The sequence below is a fragment of the Balaenoptera musculus genome, chromosome 6 (assembly GCF_009873245.2).
Source record: "Balaenoptera musculus isolate JJ_BM4_2016_0621 chromosome 6, mBalMus1.pri.v3, whole genome shotgun sequence".
Taxonomy (NCBI): Eukaryota; Metazoa; Chordata; class Mammalia; order Artiodactyla; family Balaenopteridae; genus Balaenoptera; species Balaenoptera musculus.
Window position 1 is genome coordinate 94,376,026 of NC_045790.1, and position 23,243 is coordinate 94,399,268.

At 41.7% G+C, this 23,243-nt stretch overlaps 1 long non-coding RNA gene and 1 other non-coding gene across 2 annotated transcripts; both read left to right on the forward strand.

The window, feature by feature from the left end:
* The first annotated feature begins 3,939 nt into the window (after positions 1–3,939).
* On the forward strand, positions 3,940–22,623 carry LOC118897331. The gene is made up of 3 exons (XR_005020400.1): positions 3,940–4,182; positions 4,575–4,596; positions 21,925–22,623. It is a non-coding gene; the product is annotated as an uncharacterized LOC118897331 (long non-coding RNA).
* LOC118897568 lies at positions 15,313–15,478 on the forward strand. The gene has a single exon (XR_005020462.1). It is a non-coding gene; the product is annotated as a U1 spliceosomal RNA (small nuclear RNA).
* Positions 22,624–23,243: the final 620 nt, after the last annotated feature.

The following is a 23,243-nucleotide window of genomic DNA, read 5'->3' on the forward strand; positions in this document are numbered from 1 at the left end:
TGTGTGTAGCCTCCAGGGAGCAGGGGGACTAAGGCGGGGTCCCCCAGCGGCCGCGGCCGGGGGGCTCCTCCTCAGTCCCGCAGCTTGCCCGGCGTCCACGCCCCCACCCTGGCACTCGGGTGCTGGCCCCGTGCCCGCCTGGCCCCAATCTCCCTGATGAACACCTCTTTACCCTGCAAGAGCCAATGCAAGGCTCACCGACTCCGTGAGTCTTTCTCAGACTCTCCCGGGCAGGAGTGAGCGCCCCTGCAGCTAGGGCACCTCACCCCGCCGCAGCCCTGCAACGCCCAGCCCTTGGTAGGGCCTTTCCCCGGCGACTCCAGGAGGAATGGTGGATCCAGGGAGCCGGTGTGCGCAAGGCAAAGGTGCCCGGGCTCGGTTCCAAGCCTGCGCCCACCACTTCCTAACGGTGCAGCTCTGAATGAGCTACTTAACCCCTTCCTGCCTAACTGACCCATCTGCGAGATCGAGATAAGAGTAGTGCTTCATGAAAATTAAGTCTTTTTAAAGAATAAAATGAGTTAACACCAAGTGCTTAGACTAGTACTGGCGTGTGGTAAGCTCAATAGACGCTAGATCCCGGTAACAAGCTTTTGATCTCCCCACTGGCCCTGAGTCAGTCCCAGGCACCCCACACTGTCTCATTCAATTGTACACCCCCAACTCCGAGCCCAATCCTGGTCGGTCACATAAACAGTGAAATAATGCAAATATGTTTAAAGAACACTGCCCCTTCTCCTGCATTACCGTCTCCGAAAGGCAACAGATGTTACCAGTCCACTGCTGACCCTTTCCCTCTCTTCCCCACAGTCATTCAGACATATACACTTAGAAGGTTCCCCGCCCCCCGACCCGTTTTCACAAACACGTGATCATTCTAAAGCTGGTACTCTGCATCTTATTTTTTTATTTTCCCAGACTGAAAATCTTAGGCCTGGGTTATCTAAACCAGGGATAGGATTCTTTTTAACAAGGCACTGAGTGAAAGATTCAGAACTCCAAGAGGATATAGCATTAAGTAATAATCAGATGTTAGCTATACAGTATTGCCAGATTTGCAGGAAAGATTGTTTGTTGGCTTCAAAAACTTTCCACAAAAGAGTTGAAAGAAATCTGGATGTCTCTGAAAGACTGTATATTGGATTGCTAGGGCTGCCATAACAAAATACCATAGACTCGGTGGCTTAAACAGCAGACATTTATCTCCTCATGGCTATGGAGGCTGGAAGTCCAAGATCAAAGTGTTGGCAGGTTTGGTTTTTCCTGAACCCTCGCTCCTTGGCTTGCAGATGGCGGCCTTCTTTCTGTGTCTTCACATGGCCTTTTCTCAGTGCACATACATCCCAGGTGTCTCTCTCTCTTCTTTAAGGACACCAATCATATTGGATTTTAACCTTACCTAACAGTCTCAGTTGGATTTAATCATCTCTTTGAAAGCCCTGTCTCCAGGGACTTCCCTGGTGGCGCAGTGGTTAAGAATCCACCTGCCAATGCAGGGGACACGGGTTTGAGCCTTGGTCCAGGAAGATCCCACATGCTGCAGAGCAACTAAGCCCGTGTGCCACAACTACTGAGCCTGTGCTCTAGGGCCCGCGAGCCACAACTACTGAAGCCCACATGCCTAGAGCCCGTGCTCTGCCACAAAGAGAAGCCACCGCAATGAGAAGCCCACGCACCGCAACAAAGAGTAGCCCCCACTCGCCTTCCTGTGCCAATGAAGACCCAAAGCAGCCAAAAATAAAGAAAGAAAGAAAGCCCTGTCTCCAGATACATGGATTAGAGCCCACTCATATGATCTCGCTTAAACTTAATTACCTCGTTAAACTCCTATCTCCAAAAATGATTATATTCTGAGGTTCTGGGTTTGGGGTTTCAACACATGAATTTTGGGAGAACATAATTCAGCTCATAACAGAGTGTATGGGTAAAGTGTGGTGGATGTACACTGGGAGGTATTACGCAGCTATCAGAAGCACTGGGTTAGATGGACGTAAAGCAGCCTGGATGGATCCTAAAAACACAATGCTGCGTGAGAAAAGTACGGAACAGAAAGAAGTGTGTGACCCGGTATCATTTCTATAAATTAAGGGCACTATGAGCCCTTAGTGCACATTATGCAAGAACATTTACAAAAAATACAAACTACATATTAAATACATCACAATAGTTGCCTATGGTATCAGGAGGAGAAGAGGAGGGAATGGGGATTGCTTTTTAAAAGCACATAAATTAATGAGAGACAGAGGGAGAGAGAGAATTTGGCAGACCAGTGGTGATAGTACACTGTAAACTCTGATGAGTATGAGGAACTCAACCCTCTGGGCCTCAGTCCAAAATGAAATACGCACAGTGAGGAAATCAAGACACCCCTCCCGCATCTTCTTAGCAGAGGGTAGAGAGAGGTTTTGCTACAGTCCAGCTCCATGGACACAAGACAACCTGCTTCCCTCTTTTTATCTGAGACATTGGCCCAAGTGGTGACATCCAGTTGCAACATATGCTTTCCCATTTGGGGCTCAGAAGATGTATGGTTTCCTCTATTCTCTAACAGAAATATTGCAAAGTAACCAAAGTAATAAGTATGTACACTTAATGGCAGAGAGCCAGATATAAAGACTTTGAAAAAGATTTCATGCCTGGTATATCCAGTGGCAGACCATGTTGGTTGCCTGTCCAATATCCAATATCCTCTTTGTCCTTCCTACATACATAGCCCAATTTTGTTTAGGGTAGCCGTGTACCCAGTTAAAGAACTCTGCTTCCAGGCTCCTTTGTAGCTGGGATTTTGACATAGTTCTGGTCAATGAGACAAGCAGAAATCTAACGGGTAGGGCTTTTAGGAAACTTATTGTTTCCCAATTAAAATAAAAAGGGAGAAACTCAATAGACATGCATCTTTTGTCCTTTGTCTTTCTTCCTGCCTGAAATGTGGAGACGCTGCCCAGTGGTGCAACGAACATTTTGTGACCATGGAGCCACTCACGACAGGTGGCAGTAGAGAAAGGGAAAAGATGTCTGGTTTCCTGAGTAGTTGCATGAGCCCTGGACTTCCTTCTTTGGACTCCTTGTTACATGAAAACAAAAAGTGCTTTTTAAGCCATTGTAGTTTGGGTTTCTGGAACCACTGAATCCAGCCCTGACCCCCTGCAAATGGAGCAGGTGAGCCTGTGCCTCCCTGGTTCCCTGGTGAGAATTGATGAAGTCCATCCTTCTTCCAGATGAAGAGAGGAATATCATGGCAATTGGTCAGGAAGTCCCCTCTGCCTGTGAGGTGTGTTTCCAAAGCTTACCTGGCGTATGTGGCATATGTGGAGTGGATTTTAGGGAAACATTTGTCATGTCCAATACACTATTAAACAGGATTGTTGTAAAGGTTGTGTGACATGGGACATAAAGTACTGGCAAGTACCAAGCCCCCCAAACATCTCCCTTCCTCTCTTCTCTATCATGACTTTTAAAAAATTAAATATTTAAAAATATTGAGCTGTGAACAAAGCATGTCTCAGGTATATCAGAGAATCAAAGATGAGAAAGACACTTTCTTATTGGATACTGGAAGTGTTAACAAAATCACAGGTGTGAAAAGTCTTTGGAAAGCAATATGAATTATAGCAATAAAGTGCCTGGAACAAAGTATCCCTCAAACATTTACTCACTTTTTGTTTGTTTGTTTGTTTTTTAAAAAAAACATTTACTCACTTGATATCAAATAGAAGGTATGAATAAGATTTGGCCACACCAGGTCAAACAGGATCCCAGTCATGGTGACTCTGTCAGGCTTAATCACTGAAATTTGCCAAGTCATGGTGATTAAGCTAAGTCATGGTTGTTAAGTCATCACAGACAGAATTAGAATGTGGGGAAAAGGCCAAGGGAAAACATTTTCCCTTATTTTGCTCTGAGATAAAACCCAATTCGATTCAGTCCGCCAGCCTTAGGGTTCAGAGAGCTCTGATCTAGCTAGCTGAGGGAACAATTCACTGTTTAATACAATCACAGAAGTAATAAGAGAATGCATCTTGTCAAATAATTCAGACAATACAGATGCACACAGTGTAAGAAGCAAAAGTCCTTGTTCTCTGTTTGGGGAGGATTCCTTCTGATGTTTTTCTATGGCAATGCTCTTTCAGAATGGACACTCATCTCCTCTTCCTTCTCTACAACTTCCATTGCATTGACCTGGTAAGATAATGCTTGGGAAATAATTATAAAACTGGGTAGTAATATTATTCTCATAATTGAAAGAACCCCTTAATACATGTAGGACACTGCATTTCGGGAGAGGATGATTATGCCTCTTCCCACAGTACTAGGAGATGCATTGGTGCAGCACTAACTGTGAGCCTTACCCTAGAGAAGAGCTTGGTACCTAGTATTTCTTGTCCTTATAACAGTTCAGGGAAGCACTTGTTCTTATTATCTTCCTCAGAGCCAAAGGAAACTGAAGTTCTAAGAAGTAAAATAACTTAGACACAATTACATAGCTAGTCAGTCGCAGGGTTGAGATTTGAATCTGAGTTAACAAGCTCCAAAGCCCCATACTTTTCACTGTTCTGTTTTACTTTCCAATACAGGCAAGACGGATTCCTCTAATAGGTAAGAGCAAATTTAGGAAAGGTCACACTTATGGGATATCTGTAAACTATGATTAGTAATGTTATTTTATTCTTTTTCTTTTTCTTTTTTAAAATATTTATTTATTTATTTTGGCTGTGCCGGGTCTTAGTTGCAGCACGTGGGATCTTTTAGTTGCAGCATGCGGACTTCTCGGTTGTGGCATGCAGACTTCTTAGTTGTGGCATGCGAACTCTTAGTTGCGGCAGGCATGTGGGATCTAGTTCCCTGACCAGGGATTAAACCTGGGGTCCCTGCATTGGGAGAGCAGAGTCTTACTCACTGGACCACCAGGGAAGTCCCAATAATGTTATTTTAGACATGCAAATATGTTACCAAACTCAGGTTTGGCTGCTTGCTGCTCAAAAGCCAATACTCAAGAGGCAACTGTTGGTAGAAAGGAAAGTTGCTTTAATCAGAAAACTGGGCAATCTGGGGAGAAGGTGGGCTCATGTCCCAAAACCAACTCTGAAGATTCTGCTTGGCCATGAAAGTTTCTAAAGGGAAAAAGGGAAGTAATCTCAGTCACTGAGATAGGGGATCAGACTCATAGCCGTCTCCCACTGCATGCAGGCTTGTTGACTCCTCGTGATCTTTCTTTTTATGCTATCTTGTTCACACAGTTTGTTTGTGAGATTACTGAAGGTGAAGCTGGGGAAGAGATCTGGTCATCTGTTAATTACTTATTATTCATTTCTACTTCTTTGATCTATGGAAAGAACTATGGAAAGATCTATGGAAAGAAAGTTAGGCAAGGTATAATGTGATCAAAAGATTGAAAGGTGTGCTTGGGCTGGAGATGAGTAGAGCATGGGGTGACTGGTTAAAGGTTAGCTACAATATAGCTTTGCTAAAGAGACAAGACAAAAGGGGCCTCCTGCAGAGAGCTCTTTCCTGCCAAAAGCTGCTTACAAATCCCCACTTGTAAGAACATCATTCCATTTCTACGGGATTATGGGCAAAGGTCCATCTTCTGTTAACTTCTTCATGCTGACATACAGCACTGTATTCTTAGAGTGGAAAATGTTGACATGGGTCTGTAGCATCCCTTTGCTGACAATTTTAGTTGCCCGCTTACATATATGGGCAGAACAAGATACAATTACTTTGATGCCCACAAAGATATAGATTATTATGAGCAGTAGTGTTAATCCCATTCTCTTAAGGCCAGTTCTTGGAATTGTGCTAGCCATGGATTCAGTACTGCTCAAGATGGAACAGCTTATGTCATGGCTGCAGGCTGGTCATCATGCAGTTAGCTTTTCCCCTCTGGTGGCAGTTATAGTATCTGTAAAACAACTCCGGAATGTGCATCAGACACTGAAGAATTCTGTGATTCTATTGTCCTAATCATTAACTGTTTGAGCCTGCTCATTTGGGACTCAGGGAGGCCTGGGAGAGTTCAGCTTTTCTACAAACAAGAGGCAGGGGACATGGAGAGGCCTTTGTACTTGGGAGGGTCCCTGCAGGGTTCTGCTCGCTTCCAAATACACTGAACATCTTGGAATGTCACTCTCTCATCCTGGCCTTCCCCTCTTAGTCCCTCTGCCATCCTCCTATCCACTTGGCTAGGGTCTGATGCAATTCTGTGGCAGTCTTCTTTCTGCCTCATGATGGCAGGTGCTGGGACTGGGGCAGAGAAAATAAAGATGAACCTGAAACATCTTTTTGTACAAGTAAGAAAGTATGTAAAATATGATGGGGACACAAAAGGATAGGGGTCATGTCAAAAGGACATAGAAACCCTCCTAAAGGAGCTGCAATAGGCCAAATCTAAGACAAGTTGAGCATCAAAACAAATTCAAAGAATGGCTAAACAACAGGGTCCTACTGTATAGCACAGGGAACTACAGTCAATATCCTGTGATAAACCATAATGGAAAAGAACATTAAAAAAGAATGTCTGTATGTGTATAACTGAGTCACTTTGCTGTACAGCTGAGGTTGGCACAACTTTGTAAATCAACTATATGCCAATTAAAAAAATAAAATTAAAAAACCCCCCAGACGTTATTGTGGGCAAAAAAAAAAAGTATATCCTCCCCCCAACCAAATTTAAAATTAACATATTAGCACCCATATGATTAACAATAACAATTATATGTTAATGTAATTAACATATTTTATCACCCATAAAATAAGTTACCATGAGTTCATAAATGTAGAGATAAGGAAAAGATCTTCCTTACAATAGAATACCAACTAATAAATGTGGGCGGAAAGATGGAATTAGAATGTCACCATTTTGCAACCACTGTATTAATAACTGATTCAGGCAAAAATCATGGAAGCTAAATAAGCAGGTGAAAGCTTGAGGAGGAATAGAATAAGTCTAAAAGTATCTCTTCACAAGTTATTTATTAAAGGGGAAAAGGTAACTTTACAGTAGAATAACAGGACAGATAATGGTTCAAAGTCAACATCAGTGTTGAGGCAAACAGACATTATCTTGTGCTTTCTGATACTGTGCGTCGAGCACACAACATCATTTCTGTGGTATCCTGATAGAAATGCATAACATGGATTTCATTATGAGGAAATATCAGACAAACTCCAATTGTAGGACCTTCTATAAAATAACTAGCTGGTAATCTTCAAAAGTGTCCAGGTTATAGAAGTCAAGGGAAAACTGAGGAATTGATTTTCTAGATTATAGGAGACTAAAGAGACATGACAATTAAATGCAGTGCAGGAAACTGGATTGGACTTGGGGCAAAAGGATAGCTATAAAGGGCATGATTGAAACAACTGTGAAATTTGAATATGCCCTACAGATTAGATCAAGAGTTGGCAAAGTACACATGGCCCTCTGGTCAAATCCAGCCTACTGTTTTTGCTTTTTTGGCTGCACCGTGCAGCATGCAGGATCTTAGCTCCCTGACCAGGGATTGAACCCGTGCCCCCTGCAGTGGAAGCGGGGAGTCTTAACAACTGGACCACCAGGGAAGTCCCCCAGCCTACTATTTTTCTATGGCTTGCAAGCTAAGAATGTTTTTTACATTTTAAAAATTTGTGGTGAAAAATGTAACAAAATTTACCATTCTAACCATTTTTAAGTGTAGAGTTCACATTATTGTGTAACAGATCTCTAGAACTTTTTCATCTTGGAAAACTGAAACTCTGTACCCACTGAACAACTCCCCATTCCCCTCTCCCCCACCCCCAAACCCTGGCATCCACAATTCTATTGTCTATTTCTATGAGTTTGACTGCTTGAGATGACTTATACAAGTGACATCATACAGTATTTGTCTTCTTGTGACTAGCTTACTTCACGTAAGAGTAATGTTCTCAAGGTTTATCCATGTTGTAGTATGTAACAGGATTTCTTTTTTTAAGGTTGAATAATATTTCATTGTATGCGTTTAACACTTTTTTTTTTTAGTTTGTATATTACTTTTTTTTTAGTTTTTAAAAATTTTATATTGGAGTATAGTTGATTTACAATGTTGTGTTAGTTTCAGGTGTACAGCAAAGTGATTCAGTTTTATATATATATATATATATATATATATTTCAGATTATTTTCCCATATAGGTTATTACAGAATATTGAGTAGATTTCCTTGTGTCGTATAGTAGGTCCTTGTTGATTATCTATTTTATATATAGTAGTGTGCATATGTTAATCCCAACCTCCTAATTTACCCCCAACCTTTCCTCTTTGGTAACCATAAGTTTGTCTTCTAAGTCTGTGAGTCTGTTTCTGTTTTGTAAATAAATTCATTTGTATCATTTTTTTTAGATTCCACATGTAAGTGATATCATATATTTGTCTTTCTCTGTCTGACTTCACTTAGTATGATAATCTCTAGGTCCATCCATGTTGCTGCAAATGGCATTATTTCATTCTTTTTTATGGCTGAGTAATATTCCATTGTATATATGTACCACATCTTCTTTATCCATTCATCTGTCGATGGACCTTTAGGTTGCTTCCATGTCTTGGCTATTGTAAACAGTGGTGCAATGAACATTGGGGTGCATGAATCTTTTCAAATTACTGTGTTCTCTGGATATATGCCCAGGAGTCAGTTTCTGAGTCAGTAGGTCTGAACTGAGAACTCGAGATTCTGCATTTCTAACAGACTCCCAGCTGCTGGTCCAGGGACCGCACTCGGGGGAGCAAGGTTCCAGTACTCTTAACGGTGACCCCTTCCCACAGCCATTCCTCTGTGTGCTGGGATGTACCATGAGTCCAGCTTCTCTTTTTTTTTTTTTTTTTTTAAGTGAGTGAGTTTTTTTTTTTTTTTTTAATTAATTTATTTATTTTTGGCTGTGTTGGGTTTTCGTTTCTGTGCGAGGGCTTTCTCTAGTTGCGGCAAGCGGGGGCCACTCTTCATCGCGGTGCGCGGGCCTCTCACCATCGTGGCCTCTGTTGTTGCGGAGCACAGGCTCCAGACGCGCAGGCTCAGTAGTTGTGGCTCACGGGCCCAGTCGCTCCGCGGCATGTGGGATCTTCCCAGACCAGGGCTCGAACCCGTGTCCCCTGCATTGGCAGGCAGACTCTCGACCACTGCTCCACCAGGGAAGCCCCCAACTTCTCTTGAATAACATTCTCTTGTTATCTATTCTGTGCCCTCATTGAATTTGGCTTGCCAAAGAACGGTAAAAGACAGAGCAGATACACTGGGTCCAAAGGGCCTTGGCCTGACGACTTGCATCCTTTGTAAGAACCCAAGTAGCTGTCCTCTGGCTTTAGACTTGGTCATGTGTAAATTATGGTGGGAGAACCAGGCGGTGTCCACCACTTGGATTTTCCCTCTGGAGCTAGTACCAGTCGTCTTTCTTCTAATAGTGTTTGCCCCTCCGGAGGGTTTCCCTTCTTGGTGGCCTATATTCTCTTAGGAATGAGTCAGTCATCAAGATGTCAGTGGTGCTGAGTGGGTTGAGGAAGTAACAGGGGCAAAACTACAGTTGCTATGAAATAAGGTGTTCTGAAGGAGGATGCTGGGAATTGTGTATCGTATGCTGGAATGGTGAGGAAGGGGTCAACTGAGATCCTGGAGGAAGTTCAGAAATGCAAATTCTCTTCAGACCTTCTGCAGCTCTACCATTAGGCCACTGATTAGTGGTTTTGAATAATGGCCAGGTGGATTTAGATTCCAAAGGTCATTAATAGTACCCTTCAAACCAGAAGATAAGACGGGGACCATGGTTGCATGTGGGAGCGGCTGGATGGTGCTGAGGTTGTGCAATAAGAAAACTATGAATTGGATCCTTCCAAATATTCATTTAGAGATGGGAGTGGAAAATGAAATTACTTTTTCTTTTGGCCACGCGGCTCATGGGGTCTTAGTTCCCTGACCAGAGATGGAACCCAGGCCCTTGGCAATGAAAGCACAGAGTCCTAACTACTGGACCACCAGGGTATTCCCTGAAATTACTTTTTAATTACTTTAATTAAATTACTTTTGGTTGACAAAATGCACTTCTTTAAACATGACTGCATGCTTCTGAACCCTGTAATTGTCAAAAACTGTGAAGGGGCTGAGATTTTTAACCTTCCTTTTGCCTGCCACACAGATGCTGGTAGAAGACTCAAAACTCCTGGGTCAGAGACAAAGGACTTTATTACTTATGGCACGGCAAGCAGCATGAGGTTCATGTTCATGTTGGTTTCCTCTTGCCACCCCCAAGTTCACAGGGGAAAGACAGAGGGGCCCATGTGAATGCCATGCTTGCAGAGGATTTGCATCACAGCTGAGGAGCTCTGAGCTAGGGAGCCCAAATCTTGATAATAGACATTTCTACCAAAGGGAGACATTATTACACTAGAAAGAAAACAAAACTGCCCCCTGCTCTGGAGGGAGACCCTGTATCTTCCAAGGCTGTTTGCTATACAAACATCTTGGAGAAAATAGTCCAGAACAAAGGTGGTCAGTGCCTCTGCTCCCAAGACATGCAGAAACATGGAGAATTGTCTCCTAACAAAAATAATAGTAGCTACACTCCTATAGCTTACTGTGCATTAAGAGCAGTTCTAAGTGCTTTGGTGCTTTATATACATTATCCCACTTAATCCTCACAATAACTCTGTGAGGTTATCCCCATTTCACAGATGAGAACATTGAATTTTATAATGATACAGAATGCTAGAGAGTCATGGAAAGGGCATGATGTTTATTTTTAACAAGCTCCACAGGTTATTGTGATAGACACCAAACCTTAAGAATCACTAATTTAAAAGATAAGCATCACCTTTTTAATTCCGTTCACTATTTAGCAAAACTTTTTACTCTTCTCTATATTTATGCTTACCTAATAAAGCCAAGAATTTTATTTCCTTTTATTTAAAACATAGGATTTTGAGTTCTTACTGTGTAAGGAAGACAGAATCAAAAAGGAAAAAAGCATAGATTGTTTGCAATAAAAATGTTTAAAGAAAGTACAAGCTTTGAAAGGACTGGCTCATTATATTAACAAACACAACATGTATTTAAATGAAAAGAAAATCACAAGATTGCCAACATTCCCAAGTTTACACTCAGTATGTTCTTAGTGGAAAAATATATTTTCTCACATGATTGTGATAGCCCTGAATGTTGCAAATCTGCAAAAGGTCAGCATTGAAAATGCTACGGATGGAGTTATGTCAGGGAGTAAGTATATAACTTACACGAAAAATTCAAGGTTCATTTATTTTGGCACTAAAAGTATGCAGGGTAAAAAAGAAGTTTGCAGGGTGATGACCTGGGTTTTTGTGTGCTTGTTTGTTTACAGTTCAGAGCTTTCTTTACTGGATTGAGAAATGTGTGCATATTTCCCCACAATGGTGACGTGGCAAGGTGTCATACGCATCCATATATCTTTGGGAAGGGTTCCTTTTCCCAGTTTCGTTAATTTAAACCATTTGTCTAAACTACCTGTTTTTACTTATTTTTTCTTTCAAAGTCAATGTACTTTCATATTTTTTACAGTAATTACACAAGTTAATTAGACTGAGCAGCCTCCGCCTAGCAGGAGTCAGATGGCACACCCACCCAGAGGGCAGTGTGCAGGGAAAAAGGAAACCAACAGGGCCTGGGAAGACCCCTTGGGCCCAAAGGGGTCAGGGGAGGGAGGTGTGCCCTGGGGCTACCTGAAGGAGCTGTGGCTTTTGTCCGAAGTAACCTATAGGGAGAATCAACACCAGACCGGCCCAAACCAAGCAGAAGCTTAGGGAAGGGGGCTGGATTTGTGAGAAGCAGGGTGGAGAGTGGATCTGGAGGGCAAATGGAGAAAATCCAAATAGGGTCAGCTCTTCCTGCCTCTCCTTGAAAGTGGGTGTTTTTTGTTGTCTTTTTTTTTTTTTAATAAATGTATTTATTTATTTTTGGCTGTGTTGGGTCTTCATTGCTGCGCACGGGCTGTCTCTAGTTACGGCGAGCAGAGGCTACTCTCCGTTGTGGTGCGCGGGCTTCTCATTGCGGTGGCTTCTCTTGTTGTGAAGCAGGGGCTCTAGGCACACAGGCTTCAGTAGTTGTGGCACGTAGGCTCAGTAGCTGTGGCTCACAGGCTCTAGAGCGCAGGCTCAGTGGTTGTGGCGCACGGACTTAGTTGCTCTGCGGCATGTGGGATCTTCCCAGACCAGGGCTCGAACCCATGTCCCCTGCATTGGCAGGTGGATTCTTAACCACTGCGCCCCCAGGGAAGTCCCGAAAGTGGGTGTTTTTGACTGCTTATTCCTATCACAGAGCACTTTGGTCCCTATATTAATAATTATAAACATTTATTTATACAGCCCTTTGAGGTCGGAGATTGTTTTCATGTACCTTGTGTCACAACTCTGTCAGGGACATGAATATGTATGTATGATCCTGAGAAGAGATGTGACTTACCCAAAGGTACAAAGCAGGTAAGAGGACAGGCCAGCCTTCAGATCCAGATCTTCTGCTCTTCCCACCCAGAGACAAATACCTGTGGGTCTTTCTGCACAGTCTTCAATAAGAAAAGTAAACATTGTTTTCATATACTCACAACTTAAAATGAGCAAATGAAGAAGACAAGGGTGATTTTTTAAAAAATCTTTAGTTAATATTAACCAAACAATAACGAATGAATTCCTGATTGATTCCCTAAATGAATTTCTTTCCTAGAAAATTGCCATGTCAGAGACTGATACAGAGAGTTTCTGCTCGAACTTGCCTAGAACTGCATGGAGGCTCCCAATTTAAATTATCTTTCTTTCATTCAGCAGATGCACAAAAATACTGCACTGGCTTATGTTATTTTTAATGTTATAATAAGAAAACACATTGTTACTGTATAATTTATGAGTTCTGTATCAGTAGTAACTTCAACCTGAATAACAAGAGCATTCTAAAAATAATTTGCCTTCACCCAAAGTTCTTTCGGTTTAAACAAATTTAAAAAGCTTTGGGACAGATTTTATTCTATGATAATGAGAAGCTAGGGCAGATTTGAAATGCCTCTGAATCCTGCCTCCTCGCCTTCCAAAATTTGGGGGAATTTCTTTTCTTTTTTCCTTCCTCTTTTTTGACTCCTTTCTTCCATCCCTCCTTCCTTCCTTCCCTCTCTACCTCCCTTCTCCCTTCCTTCCTTCCTTCCTTATATCTACTCTGAGACATAAGTTTTCCTGTGTTTCAGGTGCATACATCAAAGGGTCCCACTGAAAGGTGATCTATAGTAATCTATATAATAGTAACAGTCTATAATCTGTATTTTCTAGTTATTTGAATGAAAATTTGAAACAGGTTTGCTGTTGTCCTGTTGCTGTCACACTTCCCTCTTGAATCTCTTTATCCATTTGTCTGTGTTTTCTTTTTGGGAGTGTTCTCATCCCTGGCGGTCAAAACTGCCTTAAAGGAACCCTCCTACACTGTTGGTAGGAATGTAAATTGGTGCAGCCACTATGGAGAACAGTATGTTTTAAGCAAGATCCTCAGGCGATTCAGATGTACATTTTACAGTTTGACAAGTACAGTGTGATAGCTTTCAGTGCGGGGAACCCAGGGAAATACTAGTTCTGCTTTGTTAATGGTGATCTGGGTGTGAGGGTGTATGTGTGTGTGCATGTGTGCAATCTAAATGGCCTTGTGGCCCCTAATACTCTCCTCATTACACATCATTGTGGGCTAGACTCCAGCATCCCAGGAAATGTCTCCCAGCTCCTGCCTGGCATTCTGAAGCCATAAAATCTGTTCTGGGGTCTCTGCTTGCCGTCTCATTACCTTGTACCTGATGCTTAATTGTCTGCTGCACACAATTCCACATCTGCATCTCCTCACCTCCACGTGGCCGCGGGACAACCTCATTTTGCCTGTGTCCCACAAGCTCCATGCTGGCCCTCCCAAATTCTGTGTCCGTGGGAGTGGCGTTTAAAAACAAGCACCCATTTCTCTGCTAGATTACTGCATGCCCAGCTAGAAGATTTTGGCCAGGAAAAAAGTGAGTCAGTAAGAAAGTGGTCTATATTCTTTTATCTGTCTGAAAGACTTGGGAGAAGAAACATCTCTTGGTTGGGTCCTCATAGCAGAGGCTGAGGGTTCTAGCTGGACATTTCTGGGCATGCTTGTTTTGGCTGAGGCTGAAATGCAAAGCTGGTGCTTTTTGCTAATGCCCTCACTGCACTTGTCAGGCTTGTTGAAAAGCCTCTTACCAGGAAAGGAACAAGCAATGAAGATTTGGCAGAGCACAAAGCTCAATTTTAATATCCTTATTAAGGGTCCTTTATGCATCTTTGATTTATGTGCTTTTTTTTTTTATCGGCCGTGCCTCAAAGCTTGCAGGATCTTAGTTCCCCTGGCAGGGGTTGAACCTGGGCCCTTGGCAGTGAAAGCGTGGAGTCCTAACCACTGGGCAGCCAGGGAATTCCTTTATGTGCTCTTCTTTCCCTGGTTTTGACTTTTGGGCCTTTTATTACCATAATCATAGTGGACATTTTTAGTCCAGTTTAGTTCAGATAAGATTCCAACGTGCTCCATTGTAATTATTCCCTGGCAAATGCCTTCAGCTTCCTTGCTTCTCTCTTCCTCTCTCAATCACCTTGGCATAAATCCCCGAATAAAACCAACCACTGACTTTTCCACTCCTTCTCATGAACAGCTGAACACTGTGAAAAATCACACAACCACACTGACTGGTTTTACTTTAATTATCACAGACAATGTGTAGGCACACTCAACCCTGTCCAGCAACTCCAGGATTCTCCAGTAAATTTGCTTTCTCACACAATGTGATAACAATTTTATACTTTCACTTCTGTTCTCACACTTCAGCCCTCAATAGATACTCTTATCTTACGCTTCATTGAGAAAACAGAAGCCACTAGATCAGAGACCTTGTCTTTTCGTGGTCAAAGCTACCAACTTCTCTGCATCTGCACCCATCTTTTCTTCCTGCAATGATGGAGGAAGTGTCTCTCCTATGAAAGGTTAAAGTAGTACTCGGATCCCAACTCTTCTAACCTTCTTGGGCTTACTTGGGTTATTTCTTTTCCCCTGCATAACTAACCTCTTCTGTAACAACTTGAAGATTTTCACTGCAAATAAAAAGACAGAAAACACTTATAAAGGCTCCCAAATTTACATCTTCTGCCCACTATCTGGAGCCAGACACCTGAGTGGATGTTATGCTAATTAGTAGATCCACGTGTCCTTAAGCTTCCCGTATAAAACCTTATTATAGAGAATATTTCTGAAATGACTGTTTACCTAACTTCACAGATTATTCAGACTAAAAGTAAATAGGTGTTAGCCTACACATTGGAGATTTTTCTTTGCAAATCTTTCTCCTCCCTTTAAAAATGAAGCCAAACTTATCCATTGCACTCCGGATGTGCTGACCCCTGCAATTTCCCCAAATGTGGGAAACTCGACTGCATAATTTGTGGTAGTGGGGGACTGCGTTCGTGCTTTTCCCATTTAAAAAAAAAAAAAGAAGAAGCCAAACACCAGTGTATCAATTGTGTGTTTGGCTCAAAATCCTCTTAACCACCAACCCATTAAGAAGCATGCCAAGGGAATGGGCATTGGAGCTATGTTTAGCTTTCCCCTTTTGTCTAGGCAACCAATCAGATAGGTTTATCTTCCCTTTGTAGATGCTTGGTTTTAAAAAGTGCTTCATTCATGAATTCTGAAGGAAGGCTAAGAAAAATTGGAACCATTCTAAATTGTGGAATTAAGCCATTAGACACCTGTAGCAGACTGTGCAGGGATGGGTAGCATTCTTTGGTGGATGATTTTGGAACTGGCGTAGTCTCTGTTGGATGCATTGTAACCAGTTGGAGAGATATGGGGCCAGGGTGAGATCCCTCTAGAATCTCTGCTCAACCAGATTCTATCTGTGGCTCTCTGGTGGTCAGCAAGTAAGCAGCTGGCCTCTGTCTTCCTGATGACCTAGTGGGTCCAGGCTATAAACCCACTAGGAGTGGCCTGTGTGAGTTGTGTGATTTTTCCGCTTGCTCTAAATAAGGATGCTGGAGGAGTGGGAGGATTGTAAAATGAGTTTCTCCACAGAAGTGACTGAGTGGGCCGGACAGTAAAGGGCAAGTGGATGTGAAAAAGACTGGAAGGAATATTGACAGAATCCCCTCCCCCCTCCATTCTTTAAGTGGATGGCTGATAGAAGAGGTAAGGAGGAAACAGATACTAACTCTTAAAAAAGGAGGCATATATCAAGAAAGCAGAAAGAGGTTATATTCATACCAGTCTGACAAAATTTTAAAATAGGGTTGGCAATGATATTCCAACTATATAAACCACCTCACTCACACTAGCAGACCTCTGGGCTAGAGACATGACCAAAAGGAAGTTCAAGAGTAATGCTGGCTTTGACTTAGCCCCTACTCCCGGCCCAGTTTTAAAATATTCTTTATTTAAAAAAAATGATCTTATAGTATCAATTCCTTGCCTTATAAGTATAGTGTACTTTAAAATACTGCAACATCCAAAAGTCATATATGGAATGGTTGTTTTTCAACTATTGATTTGTGAGTGTGTAGGTGTAACTTTTGCTCACTTAATACAAATCAACTTTTAGGCCAAGCAAGTCAATGGAAGTATGAAGAAAGTATACTCAGTTTGAATGGAAAGAACTTTTAAAAGTCTTGTACCCAGAGATTATAACAAGAGGTCTTCTCTCATTTCAGGTAAATGGAGATTATTGATACATCTGCATTGGTCTGTGCATTTTGGTCAACCAATCATTAGTCACCCAGCATGGTAGTACAAGGGTCAGCTATCTGGAAGTATGAATTATAACAACCTTACTGCTGTAGTTGGACAGTAGATCCATTAGGCTAAAGTTTATGATTAGAGCAATTTTTTTTTTGCCTTAGTAATTTTTTTTCTTTCTTTTTTTAAATTGGGGTATAGTTGTTTTACAATGTTATGTAGAGCAATTTTTTATCTTTACTGTTTTGTCACTGGATATGTAGACAAAGCCAACTGAATCCAAATTGTTTTACCCATATTTTTTGCCTGGTAGATTAATCAATTTATTAATCATTCAGAAAGTATTTATTGAATGCTAAGGCATTATGGCCTTAGTGTTTATTTACAGAAAATTTTTTAGAGCAGTTTTAGGTTCACAACAAAATTGAGGGGGGGAAGGTACAGAGAGTTCCCATACACCCCTTTCCCACACATGCACAGCCTCCCGCATTATCAACATCCCCCCACCAGAGTGGGACATTGGTTACGACTGATGAATCTACACTGACACATCCCAATCACCCAAAGTCCATAGTTTACACTAGGGCTCATTCATTCCTGTATAACATTCTGTTTGTTTGGACAAATGTATAATGACATGTATCCATCATTATAATATCATACAGAGTATTTTCACTGCCCTAAAAATCCTCTGTGCTTTGTCTATTCATCCTTCCCTCTCCCAACCCCTGACAACCACTGATTTTTTTTTTTTTTGCTGTCTCCATAGTTTTGCCTTTTCCAGAATGTCATATAGTTGGAATCATACAGTATGTAGCCTTTTCAAATTGGTTTCTTTCACTCAGTAATATGTATTTAAACTTCCTTCATGTCTTTTCCTGGCTTGATAGCTCACTTCTTTTTAACTCTGAATATTATTCCATCGCCTGGATGTACCACATTTATCCATTCACTTACTGAAGGACAAACTTAGTGCTTCCAAGTTTTGGCAGTTATGAATAAAGCTGCTATAAACATCCATATGCAGGTTTTTGTGTGGACACATTTTGAACTCCTCTGGGTAAATACCAGGGAGTGCAATTGCTGGAGTGTAAGGTAAGAGTATGTTTAGTTTTATAAGAAAATGCCAAACTGTCTTCCAAAGTGACTGTACCTTTTTGCACTTCCACTGGCAGTGAATGAGAGCCCCCACTGCTCTACATCCCCCTCAGCGTTTGGTGTTGTCAGTGTTCCGGATTTTAGCCATTCTAATAGATGTGTAGTGATACTTCATTGTTTCAATTTGCATTTCCCTGATGACATATGATATGGAACATCTTTTCATATGTTTATTTGCCATCTGTATATCTTCCTTGTTGAGGTGTCTCAAGATTTTCGGCCCATCTTTTAATCAGGTCTTTCATTTTCTCATTGTTGAGTTTTAAGAGTTCTCTGTATATTTTGGCTAAACAGTTCTTTATCAGATGCGTCTTTTGCAAATATTTTCTCCCAGTTTGTGGCTTGTCTTCTCATTCTCTCAACACTGTCTTTCACAAAGCAGAAGTTTTTAAATTTTAATGAAGTCCAACTTATCAATCATGTCTTTCATGGATTGTGCTTTTGGTGTTGTATTGTTAAAGTCACCAACATACTCAAGTTGAGAGAGCTTTTTAATCTGTGATTTTATTTTTAAAATATATATGCATTGAGCATTTTTTTCTTCATTTGGAAAAGAAAGATTTTGAGACTTCCTGCAATGTGTGTGAATTAGTTGTGAGTGTACTTGCAAATCTGCAAATGTTACTGTTAATAGAGACTTCTATTTTGGAATAAGTATGTGTGCTTAGTCTGTGAGAAGTTAACATCAAATGAAATAAAATTAAGTTTATGGAAGTTTCAAGTCCATATTGATACTAGAAAATTAATTGTATTCCATATGACTTTCCAATACTGTTTATCAAAACTTAGAAATGCTGTAGAGGTCAATCTCAGTTACCAGAATCCAAAATTCAGCTGTGATCAAGTTGCTAATCATGAACTCTGTTTTAGGCTATAAGTCTACTAACTCACTGAGGTCATTTGACTAGAGATTGTCTGTGAGGAAATCACTGTTTACTATGCTATCGTTTCTCCTTTTATAAAGAAATCCAAGGAAGAGATAAATAAGGAATAGAATGTATAGGCTACATCTCAAAATTCCATGTTTGCTCATCTAATCTTGAAATTTGGACTAAAATAAATAGAGCCAAAGGCCAGAGATTAGATAATAAGGATGTTTCAGTTTCAGATGTTATTGCTGAAATAATTTAATATTGGTCACCACAACCCTAATTGTGTTGGGGTTTTGTTGATTTATTGAACGTGTTTTTACCTAAGCAGTTGAGCCACAGGAGGTAATAGCTCTTAAACCCCATTCCCCGGGTTCTAGTATGAAATGAACCAATGAGTGATAAGCCTCCCTGCTTCTTCTAGTACAGCCTTGGGAAAGAAAGTCAGGAAAGAAGAAGTTCTGCTCTGTGGACAACGGTTGTGGGGAAAGGGACTTCCCTGGAGGCGCAGTGGTTAAGACTCCGCGCTCCCAATGCAGGGGGCCTGGGTTCGATCCCTGGTCAGGGAACTGGATCCCACATGCATGCTGCAACTAAGAGTTTGCATGCCACAACTAAGGAGCCCTCGAGACACAACTAAGGAGCCGGCAAGCCGCAACTAAGGAGCCCGTGAGCCACAAGGAAGGAGCCCGTCTGCCGCAACTAAGACCCAGCACAACCAAATTAAAAAAAAAAAAAAGGTTGTGGGGAAAACATGACAAATGGGATAGCCCTGTGGCTGCAGTTAGTAGTACATCCATTCCTATTGGATCAAGATGTAGGGCTTTTTACAAATACTGTTGGATTCAATTAGCGGTTATTATTTTCTTGTATTACCCTTATCTGGTTTTGGAATCTATATTACACTAACTTCATAAAACGGGTAGGCAGGTTTTGAAAGTTGTCTATTTCTTTGGTAACAACTTGTTCTTTTCAGGAGAACAGTCTGATGACTTTTTTTGGTCATCAACAGTCTGATGACAGTCTGATGACTTTTTCAGTTTCCTTAATATTTATACAAGCACCACTTTTGGCATTTTATATATTTCTAGGAACTTCTGCATCCCATCCATGTTTTCAACTTACTATCTATTTGGTGGTTTTCCTAATATTTTATTCTAGATTCTGTTTCATGGAGTTTTCTACAATGAGACAGATGAAATGAAACCTGAGCAGGTCAACACTTTTCAAACACATCGTCCACCCCTCTGAGGAGGGTAATTCTGCCCAGGATGTAGCACCCCCATGACTAGTCTATCATCTGACTCTTACCTGGCCTGGCCCTTCTGTGGTCCTCCCTGGTTGCCATCTAGTTTGTCTTACCTTCTCTCAGAGTTCTAACCCCAGCTTAGGCATCCTCCTTGATGATGCTGGCCATGGTTAATAATCAAAAGGGGTAAAAGAGAACTCTAAGGGGTACAGAGGAAAGAAGTAGTAAATGCACGCTTTATAGGTACAGGATTTCCTTCTGGGGTGATGAAAGTTTCCGAAACTAGATCATGGTGATGGTTGCACAACTTTGTGAAAGTACTTCATGCCACTGGATTGTACACTCACTTTAATATGGTATGCCTGAAACTAATATAATACTGCATGTCAATTATACATCAACATAAATACATACATACATACACTGGTTCAGATGGTAAATTTTGTTATGTGTATTTTTCCACAATAAAAAAAAATTAATCTCAGACTTGGGGCAAGAGCCTCCTCTGAGTTTCTTAGTTCCTTATTTATTTACATTTCCCTCAGTCGCAGGGGTAGTAGCTACCCTTTGCATTTACTATTTAAAAAAAATTTTTTTTTGAGGGCTTCCCTGGTGGCGCAGTGGTTGAGAATCTGCCTGCCAATGCAGGGGACGTGGGTTCGAGCCCTGGTCTGGGAAGATCCCACATGCCGCGGAGCAACTGGGCCCGTGAGCCACAACTACTGAGCCTGCGCGTCTGGAGCCTGTGCTCCGCAGCCGCGATAGTGAGAGGCCCACGCACCACGATGAAGAGTGGCCCCCGCTTGCCGCAACTAGAGAAAGCCCTCGCACAGAAACGAAGACCCAACACAGCCATAAATAAATAAATTTAAAATGCATTAAAAAAATTTTTTTTTGTTATGTATAAACATAACAAAATCTACCACCTTAGCCATTTTAAAGTGCACACACACTTTTGTTTCACAGTTCTAGAGGTTATAAGTCTGAAATCAAGGTGTTGGCAGGGTTGGGTCTTCTTGGGACCTCTGAGGGAGAATCTCTTCCATGCCTCTCTCCTAGCTTTCAGTGGTTGCAATCCTTGGTGTTCCCTGCCTTGTGGTAGCATAACTCCAATTTCTGCTTCTGCCTTCACATGGTTGTCTTCCCTGTGTGCATGTCTCTGTTTTCTCCTCTTATAAGGTCACTGGATTCAGTGACTTCATTTTAACTGATTACATCTGCAAAGACCCTGTTTCCAAATAAAGTCATATTCACTGGTACCAGAGGTTAGAACTTGAACATATCTTTTTGGGGAGACACAATTCGACCCACAACAGGAGTCATCACCAATGTGGTGGCAAAGAAAACTGATGCGACACAGAGAAATCTGCACATAGACCTGTTTACTTGAGGAAAAAAAAAGTCCCCTTTTCCTTTTCCAGCCTTGCAGTGTGCTTCAAGCACCCTCTGCTGGCAGAGTTTAACATCCAGCCAGCTGGCAACAGGGAAATGCAGTCTGCAGAGTGCTGTTCCCTGGGGCAAGGGATGATGGGCTTTGCAGCTCAGAGGCAATAAATTCATAACAGCCACAGACTAAAGTTCTGTCTGCTTTGAAGTGAGCCTTCCCTACGTTAGTTTTAGCTTGACTACGGAGCTGTAAATCAGCTCTGGGACTAAAACCTGGGAAGGGAAGAGCCCAAAGGGAGGAGCTGCTTAGGTTAGGTCTGGTAGGCTATAGGAGGTTGGAAGGCCTTGAAGTGGGAGAGGGATGATATTTTAGGCAGAGGGACCAGTATGAGCAGAAGCAAAGCATGGGAGACCCTAGGTTGTTATGGAATTCTGAAAGCCACGTTAAGGTATTTGAACTCTAATCTGAGGGTGAAGTTGGGTAAGAGTAACATGACCAAATTTGTAATGTAGAAAATGTCCTTTATCTCCAGGCAGCATGGGAACTCCTTCTGTTTGGGAAGGAGAGCCCTGAACAGGCAGCAATGAGCTTCTATAGGAGGAATGTGCACGAAGGAAGTGGGCTGGGAAACCTGCATAGCTGAAGAGCCTCTTGGGAGACAAGGTTCAATGAGAATCATCAAATATTTCAAGTATGGAAAAGACATGATCTGATGTGGAGATGGCTGGCATCTCAAACACAACACATCTCAAACGAATGCATCATCTTACACTGTAAGTTTACTTTCCTTGTGTTCCTTATTTCAGGAATGGCACCTGATTTCCTAATCTAGAAACCTTAGCGTTATCAGGACTCAGTGCTCTCCTTCACTCCTCCAGAACCAATGATTAAATACTGCCCATTTTGCTTCATAAATGCGTCTCAACTTTTCTCCATTCTCAATGCTACTACCTTGAAACACGCCTGTAGCATCTCTTACTTGGACTCTTATAACTGTCTCATAACGGTTTTCCTGATATCTCCCAGCTCATTTTCTCAGGCAGAGTAATTGTTCTGAAATGCAAATCTTACGGTGTCACTTTATTACTTAAAAACTCTACACTGGCTCTCCATTGCTCTTAGGATAAATAGCAATTTCTTCAACATGGAACAAAATGACCCCTCATAATCTGGCTTTTTCCAGTTTCATCCCCTCCACTCCTCATCCCCCAGCCCCACCCCCATCCCAGCCATATGGGTTGTCTTTTATTTCTTGAAAAGCTTCACGTGGGACTTCCTCAGCGGTCCAGTGGTTAAGACTCTGCGCTTCCACTGCAGGGTTCCACCAGGACACTGGTTCAATCCCTGGTCAGGGAACTAAGATCCCACATGGTACACTGCAGGGCAAAAAACCAAACCAAAACAAAAAAAGCCAAAACAAACAAACAAAAAAAGAACCTTTAAAGTTCAGGTTGGGATATGAACCACAGGGGGAAGGAGTGGCTAGAGGGAAGGGGGAGATGGAGATGGTATAATTAGCAATATGCCTACGGCTGGGAAAATAAACTTGCTCTTTAAAAAAATAAAAAATCACGTTTTTTTCCTTGACTGTCTCTTTTTCTCTTCTTGGTACTTATGTCACCACTCCCTTATCCCAAAACTTCTCCCTTACTCCCACCCCTCAAATTATCCTCTATTTTTCCTTTAAAGTCAGTTTAGATGTTAATTCCTCCTAGAATAATTAGTCAATGACCCTAACACTTGTCCTTGACTGATAATTTCAAGTTCGGCAACTCTCCTATGTGTTTGCATTAATTCTGTTCTCTCTCTTTCCTATATATATATAATATACATACACATATATAGTATGAT